The sequence below is a fragment of the Poecilia formosa genome, unplaced genomic scaffold (genome assembly GCF_000485575.1).
Source record: "Poecilia formosa unplaced genomic scaffold, Poecilia_formosa-5.1.2 Scaffold657, whole genome shotgun sequence".
Taxonomy (NCBI): domain Eukaryota; kingdom Metazoa; phylum Chordata; class Actinopteri; order Cyprinodontiformes; family Poeciliidae; genus Poecilia; species Poecilia formosa.
In genome coordinates, this window is record NW_006800596.1 from 167,321 (window position 1) to 173,832 (window position 6,512).

Consider the following 6,512-nt stretch of genomic DNA (forward strand, 5'->3'; position numbering starts at 1 on the left):
GGAAAACGTTGAAGTATCGTTTCTGCTTCAGCACGGAGTAGCGGTTTAAGCAGAGAGGTAATGAAATACATCAGACACTGACAGGCCTTTGCGTCTGGCTTACTCTGAAGAACTACTGAACGGGAGGAGACAGACAGGTGAGGAAAAACTGTTCTTATCTATCAAACCAGTATTTTTATCATACAGACATTAGGCTGTTGTTGTTGTGCTATTAGCTAGCTGCTAGCTAACAACTTTGCTAGCAAAGCTAGATAACTGAAAAGCTTCTTCCCTGTGTACAAGGCACATCGCCCGTCCAAAACTTATTATCTCCATAATGGATATATGTCCGATCTTCTAATTTCCTTTGCTGTATAATGTACATCGCATTTATTCTGGCGTTAGGTAAATGTGTCTTGAAAGAGAATAGCACTTAAATAAAAGACCAACAAGGATATTCATTTAGAATAAAAAATAACTCACCTTGAATTACCATAATAGATATAATGTATGTCATTAATGAAGGGGAAAAAACTCAACCCAGATTTTAAGTTTAGGGTCTGGTTCGCAGAGCATGTAGTTAAATTTTTTCCCCAATTATTCAATGGGAAAAAATAAACTAGCCTCAGTTAAGTAAAATAAAACTGTAATCGAAACTTTTGGAATTGTCATGATTTCTTTTTTAAAAACAAATTGTTTTGTTTAAAAACTTTTTTTAATTAACTAATTTTTGTGTTGTGAACTTTAAAAGTTATTTGCAAAACATAAACTTTTATTTTCACACGTCAGAAATCTTTTGTTGGGATTTTGGGTCCTGCCCATGACGTCATGTGAGAATCACAAGCAAAACTTTGAGTCAAACAAAAACTTAGAATATCAAGAAAAGATTTCTGACATGCACAAATAAGTTTGTTTTGCAAAAAAAAATTCACTTCATGACACAAATGTGTGATTTAAATGTTTAAAAAAGTTTTAAGCAAAACTCAGTAGGCTTTTTCCATCGTGACATGCATTAACAATTCAACTTTTGCTTTTGTTTTTTTCTTTTTTTCTGCAGTTCCACCTTAAAGTTTGATGCAGCTCTGCTTTCCTGAATGGACCATCTTCATCTCCCCTGCAGCAAACAGGCAGCTCTTTTCTTTATAGATTACAGTCCACTAAAAGGTTGCATTGTGCCCTTGTTTATATTTTTAATAGTGTAATTCTGTAAAGACAAAATATGTAAATCAGAGCTAAACCACCAGCTCTGATTTACATATCTTGCTAAATTGCGGGTTTGAATATTGCAATACTTTCCTATAACAAAACAGACCTGCAGAAAGAAATTACTAATAAAATATACTGCTCAAAAAATAAAGGGAACACTTAAACAACACAATATAACTCCAAGTAAATCAAACTTCTGTGAAATCAAACTGTCCACTTAGGAAGCAACACATTGATGATTTTTGTGTGATTTTGTTGTCAGCACATTCAGCTTTGTACAGAACAAAGTATTCAATGAGAATATTTCATTCATTCAGATCTAGGATGTGTTATTTGAGTGTTCCCTTTATTTTTTTGAGCACTGTTACATATGCATAGTTGTATGCTCTGTATAGAGATTTGCGTTACCTTTGATTGTATATTTCACAATTTTGTAATTTATCATTGTTTATTAAACTCTGAAAGCTGTGTGGCTTTGTTAATATTCAGTCCTAGAATGCGATTAGATGTGCCCTTTTTTTTTTGAGCACCTGCCCTTTTAGTAGTCTCTGCACGGCCCTGGTGCAATCCAGAGCTTTCAGTGGAAAAATAAAGTGCCACATCCTTTTAATGTCATACAAATATGAGACACAGAGGCGCAAAAAGTGGGTATGCAGCATTTGCAACGCATAGGGGCGCAGCACCAGAGGGGGCGCCAAAACCCCGTCTGGAGGGGGCGACGCACCGATTATGTTTTCCCATACACTTCAGCGCGCCTCACGCTCCTTCACCTCTCGCACATAACGAGGTAAATGTAGCGATTTTTACACTTCACGTATCGTCGCCTGGGGTGGAATTTATGTTTTCGCATCCACCTGAATAATGTGTAGTTGTGCCACTGATGAGACAGAAACATGGATTATATCTTTATATAGACCTGTCTATTGATTTATAGTTTAATAGTTTTTACTGGACAGAAATGACAAAGAGAAAATCTGGTTCTTAATCAAATCCTAATGAGTCAAATTGAAAGTGTCATGGAGTCGTCAGCCTCATGACATTAACACTGACATGAAAAATAATACTGAAGAAATAAATTAAACACATAAGTGATAAGTTATTTACTGTTATGGTCTGTAAAATATATGTATTCTCAGTATTAGATGTGGTCTCAACAAACCCATGACATTTCAACAATATTATTTTACCTTTTATCTGGAAATAGTGTCCGTTTCTTATTGCCATACAGTCCTATCTATGTATTAATTATTGCTTGAAAGATCTTTCCATACCAGTTTATTCCTCTGAATTTACTTTAATTTCTTAGTTTATTCTTCCGTTTTCTTCTTCATTCATTTCCATTTAGTTTCCTTGATTAGTATTATCCTCTCTTGGTTTATTGCTATGTCCACTTTAGTTTCTTTCCTGTTGTTAGATTTATTTTATCGTTTATTGACCATCAGTAATCTTCACTCATCACCTGCTGCGCCTCCTAATCATCATGTGTTTCACATCATGTGTTGATTTTTTCCACTGTTCAGCGTCGGATTCTCTGTTTTTATGCCATAATTCACATCTAGTTCGTCGCTCCGTTTTATGTCCCGCTTCTCCTTTTTTTGCGTAATGTGCGCGTCTTTTTTTTTTTTTTAACCCCCTAAGGTGCAGGGCGGTCAGGAAACGTATCGATGGGGAAAAGGCAGACTGATATAAACCTTTTAAAACAATGGAAACAATTTCGGTATTCTGATTATTGAAATTTAAAAGTGCTGTGTTGTTCCATTACACCCGTTTCATACGGGAAACGGGTGTGATGGAAATGAACGCCCTCTATTATGGTATCACCCATGGAGGGATTTCTTTATAAGTAGGTTCATTTTTCAGAGGGATGCAAAGTGATGGTATTGTGATTTTAGTAATTACATGTTTATAAGAGCGATTTTCTGTTGTCCTTCCATGGAAGCGGGCAGCATCCAGACAGAAATAAAACACTTTTTAATATAAGCTGCTGCTTAACATGATCATAGAACTGCAGAAACATATGTACAAAAATACCAGACAACGTGAATCACAGCAACGTCATCAGCGGGTGAGACGCTGAACTGATGCGGTGAAGCTACTAGTAGCAGGAGCGAAGCTGCGCCAAGAAGCCAACAGAAGCTAACACTGAATAGTAGGAGAAGAAGAGCTGCCATGTATATTGTTGCAGCCAAGCATTATTTAATGTTACACAATACAGTTTTGTGTATTGTTGTGAATATAAGGTGTAAAGTTTACCTTCGACCAAACGCCCCCCAAAGGAATCCCAGCGCCCCCCTTTTGTAAAAATGTCCGCCAGCGCCCCCTGCCGTCCTCTGAACGCCCTCTGGAGGGCGGTACCGCCCACGTTGAGAACCGCTACTCTAAATGGTGCCCAATTTGAATCGGATCTTTATTGATCCAAAGAGACAAACAATATCAGACACTAAATGACAGACATGAGAAAATAAACAGGAGGAAAATCTTGGAGGTCAGAGGTCATCATCAGGATCCAGTCAGAGTCTCTTTAGACTCAAACTGCTGCAGCTTCAACCTCTGAGGATCAGCAGGACACAGAGACCGTTCTCTACTTTACAGAGATCACCACCACCTGCACAGAGAAGAAGGATGGAGAGATCAGATCAGTGAGTGTCTCCAGCCTCTCCAGCAGCAGTCAGTGACGCAGCACATCCAGTAGATGGTTTCCAGGCTGCAGTCAGACTGATCTCAGAGCTGTGACCAAGATGAACCTGATCAGTTGTTTCCTGTTGAACTGAGAGAACAAGCAGATCTGAGATCAGATCTGCTGCTGCCACAGTTTGATGAATGAGGACCACTGTCTCTAGACATGTTGGACGGCTGGACGCTGGAGTCCAGCTGGACGTCCTGGAGACATGGACACAGCAACAACACTCATCTTCACACCAAAACAAACACAGGAACACAGCAAGCTGCTGCTCCTCTGATTGGCTGATTGCTGTCTCTGTGTCCAATCAGGAAGCCTGAACCATTCTCCTCCCACTGAGAAGCTGCAGCTTTACTGGGAACACTGGAGCTTTGCTTTGATGCTAACTGGGTTTAGTTCAATATGCTGACAGCAGCTGGAATCACTACAACCATTTACTTACTTTAAAGTCTCTACAAGATCCATCAGCTGCTGAACATCTGAATCCTTCAGGTTGTTTCCTCTCAGGTCCAGTTCTGTCAGCTGGAGGCTGTTGGACTTCAGAGCTGAGGCCAGAAAATCACAGCTGATCTTTGACAAACTGCAGTTCATCAACCTGAATAAAGAATAAAAGATGAGCTGAAGCCAACAGGATGCAGGTGAACCAGTCCAACAGAACCAGTTAAAGATTCTCATGAATATTAAAGCCAACAAGCTGCTGCTTCAATAAAGACCTGCTGACTTCAGAACCAGAACCAGAACCTGGTACTGGGTCATGTTGTGTTGGAGGATTTTAGTCAGTAAAATCATTCCAGGTTCTGATCAAAGTTTTGAAGCATCAATCATTGATTATTGATTTGTTCCTGTCAGATTCCAGGAATTCACTTTTTTAGACTGGGTTGAATGACCTTTGACCTGCTTCATGTGAGGGGGTTCTTTTTCTAACTTTGCTCGGTGTTTCACTATGGGAATTGCCTCAGCGTGACCCAACTCCAAGCTCCAATGACATCACGTCTGTCCGCGACAGACAGGTTGAGCCGCCACCATGGCTCCACCCACCATTCAATATCACGGCCAACCTACTCCAACTACCAACTACCTGTCAGCTCTTTCTCGCTTTCTTCCCGTGTGAAGAACTACAACTCCCTCAGCATATTCAGGCTTGCTTGGCTCTGCTTAACCATTCTTACGTGTTCCATAAAGGAAGACACCAATGAACACAGTACCAGGACAGGCCTGGACTGTGCTGGGTAAGTGCTTCGAAAGAAGCATTTTCTTTTTTTGTTTTAAGCAGCTATCGCGACAAGGTGGGCTGCTTTTATAGCCACTGTTTTAATTAACAGAGTAACTGAGCTGACGCGTCAAGGCTGACTTGGTAGCTGCTTAGCGGTACATCGCTAGTATAAACAGTTGGTAAAGTTCAGCTAATGTGTCACAGCGAGCTGACTTTATCTTCAGTTTTACAGCTAATGTGTTACGAGGAGCTATAAGATTTTGGCATGGCTACGGCTCCCTCCCCCACCAAAGGGTCGGAACCGACGGTTAAAGAGGGTGTATCCCGCTCGTTCCCTGCGTCATGTGGGGCCTCTATTTCAGGCAGGGACCCGCACCCTATGTGCATCGTTTGTATGGGCACTAAACACGCTCAGGCGTCGCTGGCTGACACTCAGGGGTGCCAGCACTGCTCGTCAATGCCAGAAAAAATCCTGGAAAGGCGACTAAGAGTTGCTGTAGCTAACAGTCAGGACCTGTGCCTCTCATCACCTTCAGCTGTTTCGGCGGTTGAAAAGCATCAACCGCGAGCCTTTAAGAGCTGGGCGGACATGATGGTGGAAGAGTCCTCGCCCATGCCCCCTTTGTTTTAGGGCAGGGGTGTCCAAACTTTTTGCAAAGGGGGCCAGATTTGGTGTGTTAAAAATGTAGGAGGGCCGACCTTGGCGGACGTCCTAATTTCAGCAATCTTAAGCATGTCTTTAGGTTCATTTCAAACATGAATATCATATGCAATTGAATATTCACTTAACTTCACTTTTTTAACACTTTAACTTTTTTCTAATGGTTAAACAGAATTAATTGTACTCTTGTGTGCAAATTACATTTGAAACATAAAACAATATCTCACCATGGCAGTTCAATATTTACATAATTTTTAAATAAAATAACAGAAAAATGAGCAAATAACAGTCATAATCAACAAGTGCAGGGCTCATGTGAAATATGACATATTAGTAAATGTTGATTAGATTTTTAAAAGTTTCTTATTCTGGAGTGAACACTGAAAACTTGTCTGAATTTATGACTTATTTTGATCTTAAAAAACAAAAACAAAATTTATTCAGAGACTTATGACAAATGACTTGTCTGCATTAATGTGATACTGAGATCTGCACTGCGGCACATGGGCCAGGTCTGGCTGAGATGTCTCATAAGTGAGAGTCCGTTATTTAAGTTCCCAACCGAGAATGTCTTCTCTCACAAATAAGTCGAGAAGGGTTGCATCCCGTGCAGTATTTGACTGTTAAATGCAGCATAATGTATTGAACCGAAACGGGATGCGATTTGTTCCGTATTCTACAAATGTGTATGTGTAACAACAAACAGGAGGTCCCCGGGTAGATTATATAGTAGGCTGTCCCAGTCATTGTTTCACTCACGGTGTTGCGATATT

General features: G+C 40.3%; 1 long non-coding RNA gene across 1 annotated transcript in view; it reads right to left on the reverse strand.

The window, feature by feature from the left end:
- LOC103130647 (uncharacterized) overlaps nt 1–4,528 on the reverse strand; it is a 19,113-nt gene extending 14,585 nt beyond the window's left edge. The window contains exons 1-3 of the long non-coding RNA XR_475244.2: nt 4,308–4,528; nt 3,563–3,790; nt 3,522–3,524 (exon numbers count right to left, since the gene is read on the reverse strand). This is a non-coding gene — a long non-coding RNA (uncharacterized LOC103130647). The remainder of the gene's footprint in view (nt 1–3,521; nt 3,525–3,562; nt 3,791–4,307) is intronic.
- Nucleotides 4,529–6,512: the final 1,984 nt, after the last annotated feature.